Genomic DNA, 20342 nt, shown 5'->3' on the forward strand with positions numbered 1-20342 from the left:
TTATTATTATTAGGGTTCATCCCTAATCAGGGCCGGATTTACCATAAGGCACTGTAGGCTTGTGCCTACAGGTGTCTGATGATGGAAAGGCGTCTCGCTCCCCTTCCCCAGCGCCTCCCTCCCACCTTACCTATGCAAAGTCCTGAAAGTATAAATGAGTTACATTCCACTGACCATCTCTCTTAAAGAGAAATTGTGACCAAGAATTGAACTTCATCCCAATCAGTAGCTGATACCCCCTTTCCCATGAGAAATCTTTTCCTTTTCACAAACGGACCATCAGGGGGCTCTGTATGGCTGATATTGTGGTGAAACCCCTCCCACAGGAAACTGTGAGGACCATGGTCCTAGCAGTTTCCTGTCTGTGAACATCATTGCATTGTGGGAAATAACAGCTGTTTTAGTGTTTACAGCTGTTTCCAACTGCCAATAAAGCAAGCAGCATCTCCTGTCACTGATATCACCTGCCAGCAGTAAAAATGTCACCATGTGATAAATGTCAGAATATAAATCAGGGATAGGAAAGAATATACAATGGGCAAACACTGACTAAATCATTTATACATAATTATTGTAAAAATTAAGCTCTTTTTTATTACATTATTTTCACTGGAGTTCCTCTTTAAATCGGGGGCACCTCTAGCTAATAGCTTAATACTAATACCAAGGATACCTCTGGCTACCTAATGCTAAGCGACACCTGTAGCTACCTAGGACAGGCAAGGGAAGTAGGGGAGCAGTGACAGCTGGGCCAGCTAGCACACTTGCGGGTGTGGTTCAGCGAGTGTTTGTAGGTTCATGGAGGGCGAGATCTAGGGTGCATGGACATCTGTGCCTATAGGCTCATGTGATGTTAATCCGGGCCTGTCCCTAATAATAAATCAAGCTACCAGGTATCGGCCAGTAACTGTTCAAATATGATTAATCCAATCCTTGATCTGGTGGAGGCTAGACAAGTTATGTCTATCTGATACGCATGAGCTTTTATCTGTGTGCTATAATGTTGGATTAAAGAATAAAGTATTTTCTACTTCACCTTATCATCTGGTGCAGCAGGATATTTCTTCGTTTGTAGTTGATAAAGTATGTTTACAAACTAGAGGAAAGTAGGCAAGTGCTCACAGTACTAAGTACACACCCAGGGGCGCTTCTAGCCATCTTGGCACTCCAGGCGAGAAAACCTGTGTTGCCCCCCCCCATGGTACCCTGACACACTCCCCCATCCTCCTCTTGTGGTTCCTCCCTATGAAAATAATCGTGATGCGGCTGCGTTTCACTGGAAAATAATCATAATTCAGCTGCCACCCTGCTCTGCATGCCACAGACCCCGCAGGCTGAGTCCTAGGTTTGAACATTGGTTAGGGCAAAACCTGCATGGAGTTACTATCTTCCCCAGGAATTCATTTAGGCACTTCATATTCCCCAACATCCCTAAAACACACAACTGGTTTCTCCCAAAACAATCCTATATTGAAAATATTAGACTTTAACTATGGTGGGATTAGATTGTGAGCTCCTCTGAGGACAGTCAGTAACATGACTATGTACTCTGTAATGTGCTGCAGAAGATGTCAGTGCTATATAAATACATAATAATAATATGGTAGGACATTAGACTATGCCTATGGTAGGATTAGAGTGTGAGCTCCTCTGAGGACAGTCAGTGACATGACTATGTACTCTGTAATGTGCTGCAGAGGATGTCAGTGCTATATAAATACATAATAATAATATGGTAGGACATTAGGCTATGACTATGGTGGGATCAGATTGTGAGCTCCTCTGAGGACATTCAGTAACATGACTATGTACTCTGTAATGTGCTGCAGAAGATTTCAGTGCTATATAAATACATAATAATAATATGGTAGGACATTACACTATGACTATGGTGCGATTAGATTGTGAGCTCCTCTGAGGACAGTCAGTAACATGACTATGTACTCTGTAATGTGCTGCAAGAGATGTCAGTGCTATATAAATACATAATAATAATATGGTAGGACATTAGACTATGACTATGGTAGGATTAGAGTGTGAGCTCCTCTGAGGACAGTCAGTGACATGACTATGTACTCTGTAATGTGCTGCAGAAGATGTCAGTGCTATATAAATACATAATATTAATATGGTAGGACATTACACTATGACTATGGTAGGATTAGAGTGTGAGCTCCTCTGAGGACAGTCAGTGACATGACTAGGTACTCTGTAATGTGCTGCAGGAGATGTCAGTGCTATATAAATACATAATAATAATATGGTAGGACATTACACTATGACTATGGTGCGATTAGATTGTGAGCTACTTTGAGGACAGTCAGTGACATGACTATGTACTCTGTAATGTGCTGCAAGAGATGTCAGTGCTATATAAATACATAATAATATGGTAGGACATTACACTATGACTATGGTAGGATTAGAGTGTGAGCTCCTCTGAGGACAGTCAGTGACATGACTATGTACTCTGTAATGTGCTGCAGGAGATGTCAGTGCTCAGGGGCGTAGCAATAGGGGGTGCAGAGGTAGCGACCGCATCGGGGCCCTTGGGCCAGAGGGGCCCCGAAGGGCCCTCCCTAAAGACAGTATTAGCTCTCTATTGGTCCTGTGCTCATAATAATCACTTCTATAGATACTTTAAATAGTGGTAATCATTAACAAACTGTTCCCCATCCCCTTCTTGCACCTCTGACACTGTAGTTGCCATTGGCAGGTTTTGGTACGCCATATCAATTGTTATGTATAGAGTGCTTGGGGGGGCCCCATTGTAAAACTTGCATCGGGGCCCACAGCTCCTTAGCTACGCCACTGTCAGTGCTATATAAATACATAATAATAATATGGTAGGGCATTAGACTATGACTATGGTAGGATTAGATTGTGAGCTCCTCTGAGGACAGTCAGTGACAGGACTATGTACTCTGTAATGTGCTGCAGGAGATGTCAGTGCTATATAAATACATAATAATAATATGGTAGGACATTACACTATGACTATGGTAGGATTAGAGTGTGAGCTCCTCTGAGGACAGTCAGTGACATGACAATGTACTCTGTAATGTGCTGCAGGAGATGTCAGTGCTATATAAATACATAATAATAATATGGTAGGACATTAGACTATGACTATGGTAGGATTAGATTGTGAGCTCCTCTGAGGACAGTCAGTGACATGACTATGTACTCTGTAATGTGCTGCAGGAGATGTCAGTGCTATATAAATACATAATAATAATATGGTAGGGCATTAGATTATGACTATGGTAAAATTAGATTGTGAGTTCCTCTGAGGACAGTCAGTGACATGACTATGTACTCTGTAAAGTGCTGCAGGAGATGTCAGTGCTATAACAAAACTTAATTATCACTTGTATATGAACAATTATCCATTATTGTATCTTTGTAAGAACCTTATAAACCATTGGGAGATCTACAATTACCAGCATTTCTTTGTGAAGATGAACTATAATTCCATACATGACACATACATAATCACAGTAGGACATGCTGGTACCTGTAGTTCCCCAGTGTGCACTGCAGTCTATGATTTGGTCAAAGAATAGGCAGCCTGATCAGCATCTTATACAGCAAGTCACTCTATTCACATCCTGAGGTCTGATGACCTGGTCTCCTGCTGTGCTTCCCCCTCCCTGAGCTGCAGCCAGAATTTAACCTTTTGTGTGCTCAATCAGTGACTAATGCTTTTCATTTAGCTAGCAGTCCTGCTATTCACATGGTACCTTATCAGTCTGGAAGCCATCACATTCAGGTGATTGGGTCTGGTGAGGATATAAAAATGTCCCTAGTGCTGCAAAGTCAGTGCCCAGTAACGTAACTGTCTGGGGATTGATTTTCGCTAGCTGGAGCTCTGCACTCCTGGCATGTCTTTCATGCCTTGTTATTACCTCCTCCAACAGACATGCTCTTCTGCTGTGTTTATGTTTCCTCTTTGGCACAGGGAGGGGCGGGAGCCTCCAGCAGTCACACAGACACACTCTAGATCTGGAGATAACACCAACATTAGGGAATGCCATACAAAGTGTTGTAGACAAAAGTTTGTAGATTCCTTATTTGAGGCTGAACAGTAGAGGCTTTCATTAGAACTTTTTATCTCCGTTCCCTGAGTTTTCAGCCTCTAAGGACAGGAAAAATAAACTTTTTTTCCCTCAAAGCCAAGCCGCCCTGCAATAAATCTGGAGCTCTAGGCAATTAGCTGGTCAGCTGGTCTCTAGGAGCGCCTCTGTACACACCTGTATGCTTATGTAGAGCTACTGAACCAGTTATTAGGGGACTATTCATAAACATGCATTGTGCTAACACTTACGTGCAGATCATAAACTGGTCTTCACATCCCAAACAGGGGTGTGACCTCCAGTTGATAAATGATGACAACACATTCTGCTGTAATTTAAAGGGACTCCGAGCAGTGCAGAAACTATGGAAAGATGCACATCATTTTAAAGCTCTCTTTCTCCTCTTTCCAATGATATATAAACCGCCACCCTACGCCTTTTAGTTTTCGCTATTTTCGCGATTGAAATTGCTGCGGCCGCGGTTTCGATCGCGAAAATAGAGAAAACTAAAAGGCGTAGGGCAACGATTTAGGTGTCGTCAGAAAGAGGAGAAAGAGAGCTTTAAAATGATATCCATCAAGCCATAGTTATATTGTATTACACAGGGCGACTTTTTGTCAAAGTCAGCAGCTGCATTCAGGAGAATGGAGCTGCTGACACTGGGGAATGTGTTGTCCTGTGTAATACAATATAACTATGGCTTGATGGATATCATTTTAAAGCTCTCTTTCTCCTCTTTCTGACGACACCTAAATCGTTGCCCTACGCCTTTTAGTTTTCTCTATTTTCGCAATCGAAACTGCGGCCGCGGCAATTTCAATCGCGAAAATAGCGAAAACTAAAAGGCGTAGGGTGGCGGTTTATATATCATTGGAAAGAGGAGAAAGAGAGCTTTAAAATGATGTGCATCTTTCCATAGTTTCTGCACTGCTCGGAGTCCCTTTAACACCACTCGTTCCAGACTGCCATTTGCTTTCTATAACTACCGTAGTTATCATTGTATCCATCCTATCACCAAGGTCTAAGTTAATTTCAACTAGATCATGTTTTGGGTTGCTGTTTTTTGTTTTTGTTTTTTTGTGTAACAGGATGATCTTTTTGATGGCCAAATTTCCCCTATACAGCACAGAATAATCCTAAATGAGGAGTTAATATACAGTACTTAGGCCCAGCAATTCAATTCACGTTTTTGTCCACATTTTCTCCTAGGAGATAATTTTTCATGCTCTGTTTAATTTAAGATAAATTTTCAGCACTTTGCAATTGAAAAAGTACCAAAAGTAGTCAAAAAGTACTGATATGTTTATTCTAAATATTTTCTCGCTTGTTGGTTGCCTAAGGGGCCGTTCACACCTGAGCGGGAATCGCGCGATTCCCGCTCACGGCAAACCGCTAGCGGTTCTGCAAGAACCGCTACACAATGTAGCGAGTGGCAGTGTTCTCACTGCCGCGGTTGCAGTTAACGATAACCGCAACCGCGCTGCATGCGGCGGTTTGCCGGCGACGAGCGTTCCGCGATTTGCGATCGTGATTAGCATGCATAGCAGCTAATCGCGATCGCTCCAAAACCGCCGCAGTGTCCAGTGATTTTTCCGCGCTAATCGCGGGAAAATCACTCCCGCAAAACGCCGGCGGTAAATGCCGGCGTTCTGCCATTTTAAGTGTGAACGGGCCCTTAAAGGCATATTAATAAAGTGGGATAATACTCTGACACAACATTCAATAAAAATATGTTTTCCTACACTTTATTACCCTAAGGGCCTGTTTCCACTACACATACACGCAGATTGGATGCAGAGTCCAATGAATGCCTATGGGCCTGTTTCCACTAAACGTGATTTTTCTGATGCAGATTTCCCCATAGGCATTCATTGGAGTCAGTTTTTCTGCATCCATTCTGCCTCCAATCTGCGTGTAGTGGAAACAGGCCCATACAGTTACCATATTTGCTTTTGTGCACAAGTAATATTGTCTGTTTACAAATTACAAGTTCCCAAAGTACAGTTTATCTGCTCTCTGAAAGCTGCCATTGCATTTTATTAAATAGCTGCTGTATTTAGATATTAAAATCTATTCTAGGAATTACTTCTCAGCTGCGCAAACACTAGAAGCAGAGAGAGCTCAGTTTCAGTAGTTTGCTAATGTTTACTAAATGTATCTGACAAAGAATGTAAACAAAAGATAAGGTTATCAGGTTTGTTGCAGCCAGAAGCTGCCCCCTGAAGCAAGGAGCTTTCCACTTATTCGCAGCTACGTCATGTGCTTATTATAAATAATTGTACTTCCTTCAGGTTCCCTTTAGCCGCGTGAGGACCAGAGGCTTACACCCCCCCCCCCCCCCCCCCCTAGTGACAAGGCTATTTTTTACAATTCAATGCTCCGCACCTTTAATAGCTTGCTGCAGAGCCATATCACTTGACATGCAAGTGAATCCCTCCTCCCCTTTTCTGCCCACTAAGGGCTGGTGCACACCGGGCGGCTTTTTGGGCGTTTTCAGATCCGCTTGCGGCTGCGGATCTGCTTGGTCAATGTATCTCAATGGGGTGGTGCACACCAGAGCGGGAGGCGTTTTGCGGAAACGAAAAATGCCTGGGTGAGGCATTTTTTGGATTGCGGATGCGTTTCTGCCTCAATGTTAAGTATAGGAAAAACGCAAACCGCTCTGAAAAACGGCACTTCAGAGCGGTTTTGCAGGCGTTTTTGTTACAGAAGCTGTTCAGTAACAGCTTTACTGTAACAATATATGAAATCTACTATACTGAAAACCGCAGCAGCAATCCGCAAAACGCTAGCAAAACGCCTCATAAAAATTAAAAAAAGCGTTTAAAAATCTGCTAGCATTTTGCGGATCTGCTAGCGGGTTTTGGTGTGCACCAGCCCTTACAGAGCTTTCTGTTGGTGGGCTCTGATCGCTGCTGGCATGTTTGTTTACTTTTTAATTTATTTATTTGTATGTTTTTAAATAAATTTCTCTGTTTTTTATTTTTATAACTCCCATCCCTATTCCCTCCCTACCCCCGCCAACCAATCAGGGCGATCCCTTCTGATAGGCATCAGCCTATGAGAGGGGATCATGATCAGTGCCTCTCTAGGAGACAGCCGAGTGACACGGATCTCCCCAGTACATCGCTGCGGTAGATCACAGCATTGTACAATGTAAATAGACGGCAGTTTCACGTCTAACAGTCTCCTAGCGGCAATCGTCACTGGCAGACTGATGGCAGAGCGGAGCTCCGTCACTCAAGCAGGGAAGCACGCGCATCGTCGCGCATGATCCCCTGTAAAACCCCATCCCAGAACTTGCCGCCTTTTGGCGTTACGTGGTCCTGGGGCTGCCACCTTCCCGACGCCTATCAGCGTTAGGCGGTAAGGAAGGGGTTAACATTGATCGCCATTGACTTCAATGTTACACAAATGCAAATTTTGACAGTGAAAATTTGTGGTAAAAATGAATGCCAAACGGCTGTTATTCTCCAGGAACCATTCGCTAGTGAACTAGTTCGTCCATCCCTACCATGCAATAGGAGGGCCAACAGATTTTCATTACTATGATCAGTCTATTACCCATTGTTCATGCAAAAAGTAGGTGTACTTAACGACCTAAAACTAGGCATAGAATAATATTAGGACTGTAAATAAGTGTTTGAACCACATACTCAGCCAGAGTGACCTAGTTGTACTTGTTACATATAAAGACGAGGGGCTCATCTGCTGATCCAGATGTAATCCCAGTAAAGGGGATCAGAATCACAAGGTAGTATTTTAAGGTACAACATATAACATCAGTGTGCTCACTCAAAATATCTATTGGCAAAGTTAATTGGTACAAAAAGAACAAGAAGGACACCTGTAAGGAGAAAAACAGCCCCTGGAGGTACTTACCTAGGCCTCTGGATCCTAATGAGGCTCCCATCATCCTGCTTCTTCCCGTGCGATCCAGTGCAGAGACCCCCAAACCTCCCACAAGCAAAACAATCCCGTGACGCACCTCACCCGGGCTCACTTGCAGCTTACGGCTCGGGCTCCAGCGGATATAGCAGAGCCCAATCAGATCTGCTCTACTGCACAGACGCAAACAGAGCTGAGACAAGGTCCTGCAGCACCCAAGACTGAGACTCCAAAGTGCGCCCCACCATCCCTCCCACCCCAGCCGTCACACACTGATTGCTATTAGACTAAGAGGTGCCCTAGGACCCCAACTGCTTAATCTCTAGTTATCTGGCTTGCAGTTACTGCCATGTATCCCCTTTTATTTCTCTCTGCTTCAAACACAATCCTCTATAATAAAACCCCTGTTTCTCTGCGTCACGCTGTCCCTGTGTAGCTTGGTGCGTGCTTTTTGCTACTGCGCATGTGCGCAGCATGGACCCGGCCTCACAGAGACAGGAGGATAGGGGCAAGGGAGCTGGGCAGGCGTGTGAGCAGGCGGACAGGTGTGCAGTGGGTGCGCGCACAGTAACATGCAGAGGGCGGCAGCGGCAAGAAACAGGCCCTAGAGCCCGTGAGTTTTGTGCGACCTCCTACACTGCGCCCTGAGGCTGGAGCCTCTCTTGCCTCTGCCTCGGCCCAGCCCTGGACGCGAACCATCTGCGTCTCGGCAGTAGAGCAGACCAATCAGGCTCAGCTATTTCCACTGGAGCCTGAGGCGTAAACCCCTAGTGCGCCCGCGTAAGGTACGTCACAGCATTGTTTGGGTTGTGGACGGCGGATGGCTACTACACCCGCATGCACCGCCGATAAGCTTGTCGTTATCGGTGGATTTTCAGGGGGTGCCAATGCTGAAACACCTCTACATAGGAAGTATCACGCTGGTGCGTGATGAGCTAGCATTAGGTACGTGAGGTAGCGTACAGGTACATACAACAATAGTGCAGAGCGTGGTCAAAACTGGCTAAGGTCAAGTTCAGGTCAGAGATATCTAGGTACAAGGCAGTAAGCTAAATCGTAGTCAAATGTTCAAGCAGGATCATACACGTGAGTCAGATGTCAGTCGTATTGCAAGGATTAAGCAGTAACAGAGTCAGGGACAGGCCGAGTCGGTAATGTAAATCAGATGGCAGCGGTACAGAAGGACTAGACAAGAGCGAGGTCAGGAGGCAAGTGAGATATCGGTACACAGAATATATACAATATGATGTTACAATAATATTACGAGAATATATACGAAAATAATAAAGACTGACTAACTGGAGTACATATATACTGTGTGTCTACACAATATATCAATGTAGCTCAAAGTAGCTAGCTCCACCTAGAACCAGCGAACTGATTAGTATCAAGGTCAGCAAGCACTGAATGCTCTGGCCTTATATACAAAATTACCCAACCAGTAGTCACTCCCATTTGGTGATGTCACTTAGTGACAGCACCTGCAGTCATCCTAGATCCTCCTCCTCCTGAGCCTATAAGGGTCAATCGAACTTGCGCGCGGCCCAAAGGTTGCATGACGTACGCGCGAGTTAGAAGACACCGCCGGAGGGATGCTGACTCCAGCGCAGAAGGCCCAAGTAAGCATCCCATAGAGGCACTTTTTTTCATTACAGGTTTACTTTTAAAACGCATTAAATCTAAAAATGATATCCTCCTTTTTACATCTGCTTGTTTATTGGCTCCTGTGATCTTAGAAAGGGGCCTTTTCAGAAAGTTAATCTTTTTTTAAACTGTCTGTAAAAATATTTGAAGCTCATGCAAATATGAGCGTGACGTGCAAACAAGAGATGTTTGTATAGTGCTTGTGAACAGCTTTCAGAGCTCAATGAAAGGAAGTTAGTGAAAGGTTAATAAAGTATGAAGAAACAAAAAAAGTTTGACTGCTGCACTCGCACTCACCAGACAAATGGGAGCAGGGAAATCAATTGCCATAGTCCAGTTACAAATAAAGAAATGTCCTGCTGCACCAGATGATAAGGTGAAGTAGAAAATTCTTTATTTTTTAATCCAACATTATAGCATACAGATAAAAGCTCATGCGTATCGGAGAGACATAACTTGTCTAGCCTCCACCAGATCAAGGATTGGATCAATCATGATATTGTGGTGAAACCCCTCCCACAGGAAACTGTGAGGACCATGGTCCTAGCAGTTTCCTGTCTGTGAACATCATTGCATTGTGGGAAATAACAGCTGTTTTAGTGTTTACAGCTGTTTCCAACTGCCAATAAAGCAAGCAGCATCTCCTGTCACTGATATCACCTGCCAGCAGTAAAAATGTCACCATGTGATAAATGTCAGAATATAAATCAGGGATAGGAAAGAATATACAATGGGCAAACACTGACTAAATCATTTATACATAATTATTGTAAAAATTAAGCTCTTTTTTATTACATTATTTTCACTGGAGTTCCTCTTTAAATCGGGGGCACCTCTAGCTAATAGCTTAATACTAATACCAAGGATACCTCTGGCTACCTAATGCTAAGCGACACCTGTAGCTACCTAGGACAGGCAAGGGAAGTAGGGGAGCAGTGACAGCTGGGCCAGCTAGCATACTTGCGGGTGTGGTTCAGCGGGTGTTTGTAGGTTCATGGAGGGCGAGATCTAGGGTGCATGGACATCTGTGCCTATAGGCTCATGTGATGTTAATCCGGGCCTGTCCCTAATAATAAATCAAGCTACCAGGTATCGGCCAGTAACTGTTCAAATATGATTAATCCAATCCTTGATCTGGTGGAGGCTAGACAAGTTATGTCTATCTGATACGCATGAGCTTTTATCTGTGTGCTATAATGTTGGATTAAAGAATAAAGTATTTTCTACTTCACCTTATCATCTGGTGCAGCAGGATATTTCTTCGTTTGTAGTTGATAAAGTATGTTTACAAACTAGAGGAAAGTAGGCAAGTGCTCACAGTACTAAGTACACACCTGTATGCTTATGTAGAGCTACTGAACCAGTTATTAGGGGACTATTCATAAACATGCATTGTGCTAACACTTACGTGCAGATCATAAACTGGTCTTCACATCCCAAACAGGGGTGTGACCTCCAGTTGATAAATGATGACAACACATTCTGCTGTAATTTAACACCACTCGTTCCAGACTGCCATTTGCTTTCTATAACTACCGTAGTTATCATTGTATCCATCCTATCACCAAGGTCTAAGTTAATTTCAACTAGATCATGTTTTGGGTTGCTGTTTTTTGTTTTTGTTTTTTTGTGTAACAGGATGATCTTTTTGATGGCCAAATTTCCCCTATACAGCACAGAATAATCCTAAATGAGGAGTTAATATACAGTACTTAGGCCCAGCAATTCAATTCACGTTTTTGTCCACATTTTCTCCTAGGAGATAATTTTTCATGCTCTGTTTAATTTAAGAAAAATTTTCAGCACTTTGCAATTGAAAAAGTACCAAAAGTAGTCAAAAAGTACTGATATGTTTATTCTAAATATTTTCTCGCTTGTTGGTTGCCTAAGGGGCCGTTCACACATGAGCGGGAATCGCGCGATTCCCGCTCACGGCAAACCGCTAGCGGTTCTGCAAGAACCGCTACACAATGTAGCGAGTGGCAGTGTTCTCACTGCCGCGGTTGCAGTTAACGATAACCGCAACCGCGCTGCATGCGGCGGTTTGCCGGCGATGAGCGTTCCGCGATTTGCGATCGTGATTAGCATGCATAGCAGCTAATCGCGATCGCTCCAAAACCGCCGCAGTGTCCAGTGATTTTTCCGCGCTAATCGCGGGAAAATCACTCCCGCAAAACGCCGGCGGTAAATGCCGGCATTCTGCGATTTTAAGTGTGAACGGGCCATTAAAGGCATATTAATAAAGTGGGATAATACTCTGACACAACATTCAATAAAAATATGTTTTCCTACACTTTATTACCCTAAGGGCCTGTTTCCACTACACATACACGCAGATTGGATGCAGAGTCCAATGAATGCCTATGGGCCTGTTTCCACTAAACGTGATTTTTCTGATGCAGATTTCCCTATAGGCATTCATTGGAGTCAGTTTTTCTGCATCCATTCTGCCTCCAATCTGCATGTAGTGGAAACAGGCCCATACAGTTACCATATTTGCTTTTGTGCACAAGTAATATTGTCTGTTTACAAATTACAAGTTCCCAAAGTACAGTTTATCTGCTCTCTGAAAGCTGCCATTGCATTTTATTGAATAGCTGCTGTATTTAGATATTAAAATCTATTCTAGGAATCACTTCTCAGCTGCGCACACACTAGAAGCAGAGAGAGCTCAGTTTCGGTAGTTTGCTAATGTTTACTAAATGTATCTGACAAAGAATGTAAACAAAAGATAAGGTTATCACGTTTGTTGCAGCCAGAAGCTGCCCCCTGAAGCAAGGAGCTTTCCACTGAAGAGCAAAGTGCTGTGTTTAACTGTTTGAATGCTGTTCTGCTGCATTTTTTTTTTAGTGGTGGTAGCTTTTATACTGTAAATAATCTTTTAGTGCAAAGAAAAAATGCTGACTTTCATAGCACTTTAAAGCCGACCTGAACTCAGAACTTCCTCTCTGCTCTAAAAGATAAGTAACAGCATAATAGCTTTTAAAAAAAAATATTTGTTACAGCTGATACAAATTCTGCAATAAATCTGCAGTTAGTTTACTTCCTGCTTTCATGGAAGCAGACATGTTACCAACACCCTGTGTTTACCTATTAACTCTTTGCTGTGAGAGATCAAATTACAACTTGTGATTAGTCACAGATGAATGGGAATTAGACAGGCTAAACTCTCTAAATACACACAGGGTGCATTTCTCTGTTTTCCTTCCATCCTGTGCAAGAGTTCAGGTCCACTTTAAGTTGTAAAAATATCACCTAGGCGAAAACTCAGGAGAAAAAGGTTAATTGCATTTGGGCCTTAGTATCTAGTCAGACTTCAGTCAGAGCACCTGAGCTGCATGCTTGTTATGCTTGTTCAGGGTCTATGCTAAAAGTATTGGAGCCCGCATGACATGCATTTATTGATCAAAACAAGAATCCATTGATTCTCAAATCTTTTCTGACGAATTATCTCTCATTACTTCCTTTTATCTTTAACTATAGGAAGAGCTAATACATAAGATAAATAGTTAAAGAGGAACTCCAGCCTAAACAAACATACTGTCATTAAGTTACATTAGTTATGTTAATTAAAATAGATAGGTAATATAATCTCTTACCCACCCTGTTTAAAAAGAACAGGCAAATGTTTGTGATTTCATGAGGGCAGCCATCTTTTTGGTTGTAAGGGGGTGACAGGGAGCATGGTTCCAACTGTCCTGTGTCCTCCTGAGCACCTCTCCCAGTTGCTAGGCAACGTGAATAACAACATAGGAAATCCCATCATGCTCTGCACAGCATCAGGGAAAAAAGCCCGGGCTTTTTTTCTTTGATGGGTGGAGCTAGCTAAAAATACAGCTAAAAATGATGCTTTGGTAAGAAAAACAAAGTTCTGATGCAGTGAACCTGTTAAAGAAACACCAAGCCTTTTCAGTTCTGCTGAGTAGATTTTTAGTCCGGAGGTTCACTTTAAGGAGAGGTAATTCATGAGATTTTACTGACTTTATAAACCTCTTTTTCTTTGAAGTATTCAAAATCGATTTTCTCAAAAACTACAGGGTCTTTTTGGGAAAAATAAAATCCCTTTTGTTGCCACTTTACTCCTTAACATTGACTTTAAAGTGAACCTGAACTGAAAATAAAAAGTCAAAATAAGTCATACTTACCTCCTGTGTAGTCTACTCCTCAATCGCTTTCTCCTTTCCTGCGTCCCGTTTGTCCACTGTGATCAATGGAATTCTCCGTCCTCCATTTTGAAAATGACCATTACCCCATAACAGCTTCCTGGTCAGCACATTGTTAAACTGTAATATTGCCCACTTGAGCCCTAGGGTAATACTGACATTACCTTGCACATTCAGTTGTAACTGACAGCTGCTGAAATATAACTGACAGCAACTGGTATATTTCAATTCTGACAAAATATTGTCAGAACTGGAAGGGATCACTGTAAGAAGAAAATGGTCAGCTTCTGAGAAAAACTGATAGTGAGGTTAGTATGTAATATTCATTTGCAGCTACGTCATATGTTTATTTTAAATAATTTTCCTCACTTCAGGTTCCCTTTAACATTGACTTTAACCACTTTACCCCCGCCCGTACGAATTTCTCCGTCCCTTTTTCCATCCTTTCACCCCCAGGGACGGAGAAATCCGTACTTTCCGCGCTCCCACCGCTGCCCGCTCGCTCTAGCGCGCACTCCCGCTCGTAAACACGCCGCCGGCCGCTCGCACGCTAAGCAGCGCGATCATTGTGAAATAAAAAAAAACGTTTCCAGCCTCCTAGTACTTCCTCCAAGCTTGGAGGATGCATTAAACAAAAAGTTACTGTTGCCATCTTGTGGCCAAATAGTAAAACTACACCCTAAAGCATTTTTCACATACAAATACATTACTTATACACAAAAAATTAACTCATTACCTCCCACACTCCCCATTTTTTTTGTAATTAAAAAAAAATTAAAAAACTTACAATTAAAAAAATACATAAATAGTTACCTTAGGGACTGAACTTTTTAAATATTTATGTCAGGGTACAACACTGTTACTTATAAACTATGGGCTTGTAATTAGGGATGGACAATCCACCTTTATTTCCAAATAAAATATTGGCACCAAAGATTGTGATAGGGACATAATTTAAACGGTTTTATAACCGGGACACATGGGCAAATACATTTCATGGGTTTTAATTACAGTAGCATGCATTATTTAAAAACTATAATGGCCGAAACCTGAAAAATAATGATTTTTTTTCCCCACATTTTTCCTATTTTCCCATTAAAACATATTTAGAATAAAATAATTCTTGGCATAATGTCCCACCTAAAGAAAGCCTAATTGGTGGCGGAAAAAACAAGATATAGTTCATTTAATTGTGATAAGTAATGATAAAGTTATAGACAAATGAATGGAAGGAGCGCTGAAAGGTGAAAATTGCTCTGGTGCTCAAGTGGTAAAACCCCTCAGTGGTGAAGTGGTTAAAGAGAACCTGAACTGAAAATAAAAAGTCAAAATAAGCATACGCAGGTCATACTTACCTTCCATGTAGTCTGCTAATCAATCTCTTTCTCCTCTCCTGCATCCTGTTTGCCCGCTGTGAGCAATGAAATTCTCTGTTCTCCATTTTAAAAATGGCCATTACCCCATAACAGCTTCCTAGTCAGCACGCTGTTACACTGTAATATCACCCACTTGAGCCATAGGGAAACATGGGCATTACCTTGCACATTCAGTTGTAACTGACAGCTGTTGATATATAATTGCTATATTTCAGTTCTGACAAAATATTGTCAGAACTGGAAGGGATCACTGCAAGAAGAAAATGTGTTTATTTTACTTGCTTCAGGTTCCCTTTAACCGCTTGAGGACCGCAGGCTTACACCCTCCTAGTGACCAGGCTATTTTTTACAATTTAGTGCTCTGAAGCTTTAATAGTTTGCTGCAGAGCCATATCACTTGACATGCAAGTGAATCCCTCCTCCCCTTTTCCGCCCACCAACAGAGCTTTCTGTTGGTGGGCTCTGATCACTGCTGGCATGTTTGTTTACTATTTTATTTATTTATTTATTTAAATAGATTTCTCTATTTTTTATTTTTATAACTTCCATCCCTCCCTCCCCCCGCCAGCCAATCAGGGCGATCCCTTCTGATAGGCATCTGAGAGGGGATCATGATTGGAGCCTCTCTAAGAGACAGCCAAGTGACACGGATCTTCCCAGTACAGCGCTGCGGTAGATCACATCGCTGTACAATGTAAATAGACGGCAGTTTCACGTCTAACAGTCTCCTAGCGGCAATCGTCACTGGTAGACTGATGGCAGAGCGGAGCTCCATCACTGAAGCAGGGAAGCACGCGCATCGTCGCGCACGATCCCCTGTAAACCCCAATCCCAGAACTTGACGCCTTTCAGCGTTACGCGGTCCTGGGGCTGCCACCTTCCCGACGCCTATCAGCGTTAGGCGGTAAGGAAGGGGTTAACATTGATCGCCATTGACTTCAATGTTACACAAATGCAAATTTTGACAGTGAAAATTTGTGGTAAAAATGAATGCAAAACGGCTCTTATTCTCCAGGAACCATTCGCTAGTGAACTAGTTCATCCATCCCTACCATGCAATAGGAGGGCCAACAGATTTTCATTACTATGATCAGTCTATTACCCATTGTTCATGCAAAAAGTAGGTGTACTTAACAACCTATAACTAGGCATAGAGTAATATACAGCGTACCAGCCTAAATATATGAGGTAAGTAGGCATCACTCAACATTCAAAATATAAAGGTGTAACAATATTAGGCCTGGTTCACATTAGCGTTCGCTGTCTGGATTCGCCTGATCGGATCCGGACCGTATACTGTACAAACGGAACGTACGTTCCGCATAGCAATGCAAAGGCTATGCGGACGTTCACATACGTACGTTCCGTACAGTACGGAGCCGGACCGGATCCAGACTCCGGACACTTTTCCAACATGCGCTATTTTTCGGGTCCGGTCATCCGGCCCACGCACCCGGGCCGGATCCTGACCCGAACATGCGGCCATGCTGTGCAATGAGAAACGGATGTTTCTTATCACACTGGCAATAGCACCGGATGCTTCCAGCACCGGTCCTATGCCACTTGGGGGGCCCGGACTACACGCCGGTATCCCCCATGCTTGCAGTGCCTTTCTGGCAATGCAATGTATCTAGTTCCGGCTACTTTATTGTAGCCGGAACTGATACATTCCGGATCCGCAACTTGTGGCCACCGCAGAGACCCGTACGGTCTCTTTGCGGGACCCGGACCCGGACCCCTGGACACTTGCGGACTCGAACCCCAAGTGTGAACGGGGCCTTAGTGATATAAAGAAATCCTAGAGGTAGAAGCAAAGGAGAGAAAAAATAGAAAGAAAAGGGGAAACAAAGAGAAAAAGAAAAAAAGAGAGAAAAAAACAGAAGGCCTGAGCCAGGTCATTATGCCAAAAAGTTGAATGCAGAACCACTGCTCAGTCAGAGAGTTTGAGAGCAAAAGGAGAACTTATATTGGGGCGCAAAACATCCTGTTTACATGAATGAAGGATGCCTCAAGATCTCATTCTGTGTGTATTAGCAATCGGAAGTTCATAGTCATAATGAAAGATTAGCTGAAAAAAGAAGAAGCAAGCTTTACACACAAACTATTTAGCTTACGCAAATGAAAATCACACAAGACCAAAATTCAGTCTGAAAAGTAGCAATTTTTATTGCTAATGATTTTGTAGATAGTAAACAAAGGAGCCAAAAGAATAACATAAACTAAAAATACTTGGAAGGCAGTGGTGGACTTACCTCCTAAAAGCAGACACAATAACCGTCAATTTCAAAATGGCATAAATTTATTGATATACTCCCCAAAAGTGTTGCAATGAGTTTTGCGGGTATAACCCGCTTCAATAGGTGTATAAAACTGTAAACCAGAGACAAAAAGGCTACATTAGACTCATGCACTTTAACCACTTTACCCCCAGCCGTACGGATACCTCCGTCCCTTTTTCCATCCTTTCACCCCCAGGGATGGAGATATCCACACCTATCGTGCTCCCGACGCTGCGCGCGCTCCCGCTCGCTCGTGCGCGCGCTCCCGCTCTCGTGCACGCCACCGCCTGCTCGCCCGGAGATCAATGAACGTGAAGAACTGTTCCCGTTCGTTGATCTAAACCCCCCGCAATAATCAGCTGCTTCTATGACATAATGGCATAATGTCCCACCTAAAGAAAGCCTAATTGGTGGCGAAAAAAACAAGATATAGTTCATTTCATAGTGATAAGTAATGATAAAGTTATAGACGAATGAATGGAAGGAGCGCGGAAAGGTGAAAATTGCTCTGGTGCTCAAGGGGTAAAATCCCTCAGTGGTGAAATGGTTAAAGGTACTGATAATAACAATAATCATTAATCTGTATTATGACGTAATGGATATATATAGAACAGAAAGGCTGTAATAATACACCATAGTAAATGGCAATTTTGTAAAAAACCCTTATTTTACAGTATAGTATATTACTTTATAGTTACAGTATAGTAACTATACTATAAAAAATGTACAGTGAAAAGATCATAGGGCTGTATAATTATACATCCCTATAACCTTTACACCGCACATTTTTATAGTATAGTATACAATGCAACACAACACTAACGCAAGAGTTTTTTTGTTTTTTTTTACAAAATGGCCATTCATTCATTCCCAGTACATACTACACTATATTAGGCTCTGGGTGTTCCTCTTGTATTTATTGCTAATGAGGTGGGTTATTAGGGGATTGATGGCCACCTCACTTTTGTGAATCAGTCCAAAGCTAATGGTGGTAGCACTTCAATCAACATTTGCACAGATTGTAGCAATATGAGCCAGTAGGGTTTTCACAATTAGTCGGTGGTCAGTTTTGCCATGTCAAGGGGTACCAACAAGGGTGGCCTGGTCCTCTAAGAAGATCTTTGTAGAACAGCCAATTCTTCATTCGGTATCCATGGAACATTTAACCCCTTCTGCTCCTATGTTGGACCATATTTCGCATTGACATTTACCTGTATAGCTCCAATGCCGGACATAGTCTGACATAGCAAAAATGGCTGCCGCTAGGTGGCGCTGTTGCCGGATAAAATCCGACATAGCGTCACTCTCTTCAGATCAAAGTGTGGGTTGATCGCCGCCGGCCCCAAATTCTTCTGCTATGCAGATTATAAATATGACATGGCCGCATTTGGGCTTGCTGTAGGGGCGCATCTGCCGGATCTGATCTGGCCCAGAATCATCCTGCGTGGATCAAGCTTCGAATATCCTTCAATTGCACGCTGGGCCACTTAATAATGATATTAGGCTGATGTGCGTGTAAGGAGGTGGAGCTACAGCTGCCGCAGCCCCTGCCATATTCCGGTTACACAAGCTCCAGATGCCAGCAGTAGAAACGTTTTCTCGATCACTCACATCCCCCCCCCCCCCCCCCAACCACATAAAATAAGTTCTGGAGGGGGAGGGGATTGGGTGATCGTGGAAATGGATTACAAAGGGTTAATTACTTTTCTGGACAGGGCCATAGCTATGAGGGCACAATGACGGGAACACAAAGCTAGGAAGGGCACAGACTACGTATGCGTTCTCCAATACAGGAGTCCATTTTCCAGATCAGGTGCTATTGTGGCCATACACTAACCGGTTGATTCACAAAAGTTACTCATTTTTCACCTTAACTTTAAAGAGAACCAGAGAGGATAAAAGAAAAGCTTGTATACATACCTGGGGGTTCCTCCAGCCCCATACGCACTGATCGCTCCCATGCCGCCGTCCTCCGCTGCCTGGATCCACCGGTACCGGGTCCCATCATTACCGCCAGTCGGCCAGTCGGCTGGCGGACGCGGCCAATTCTCCGCATCACCGGGTGCTCTCTCCATACAGATACGCATGTGGCTGCCTACTGTGCAGCCGCATGCGTAAGGGTATGGAGGGAGCCCCTGTGATGCGGACAATTGGCCGCGTCCGCCGGAAGTGACGGGCCCGGTACCGGCGGATCCAGGAAGCGGAGGATGGCGGCGTGGGAGCGATCGGTGCGTTTGGGGCTGGAAGAAGCCCCAGGTATGTATAAAAGCCTTTTTCTATGTTCATGTTTCATTCCTCTCTGGTTCCCTTTAAAGAGAATCTGTATTGTTAAAATCGCACAAAAGTAAACATACCAGTGCGTTAGGGGACATCTCCTATTACCCTCTGTCACAATTTCGCCGCTCCTCGCCGCATTAAAAGTGGTTAAAAACAGTTTTAAAAAGTTTGTTTATAAACAAACAAAATGGCCACCAAAACAGGAAGTAGGTTGATGTACAGTATGTCCACACATAGAAAATACAACCATACACAAGCAGGCTGTATACAGCCTTCCTTTTGAATCTCAAGAGATCATTTGTGTGTTTCTTTCTCCCTGCAGTTCTCATGCACTGAAGTTTCAGGCTGCTCTTTTTTCTCCTGCAAACAGCTTTGCCCTTGTCTGTAATTCTTCAGTATGTGAAAGCCCAGCCAGCTCAGAGGACGATTTATCCAGCTTGTAAAAGATAAGAGAGAAGAGAGAAGCTGCTCTAATCTAAATAACACACAGGCAGTGTGTATAGATGGGCCTGGAATGGGGAATTCATAGCAGAACTACAACACTGAAGAACTTGGCAGCCTTCCAGACACAGGCTGACAAGTCTGACAAGGGAAAGATACATTGATTTATTACAGAGACTGTGATAGCAGAAAGTGCTG

The sequence above is a fragment of the Hyperolius riggenbachi genome, chromosome 6 (assembly GCF_040937935.1).
Source record: "Hyperolius riggenbachi isolate aHypRig1 chromosome 6, aHypRig1.pri, whole genome shotgun sequence".
Lineage (NCBI taxonomy): Eukaryota > Metazoa > Chordata > Amphibia > Anura > Hyperoliidae > Hyperolius > Hyperolius riggenbachi.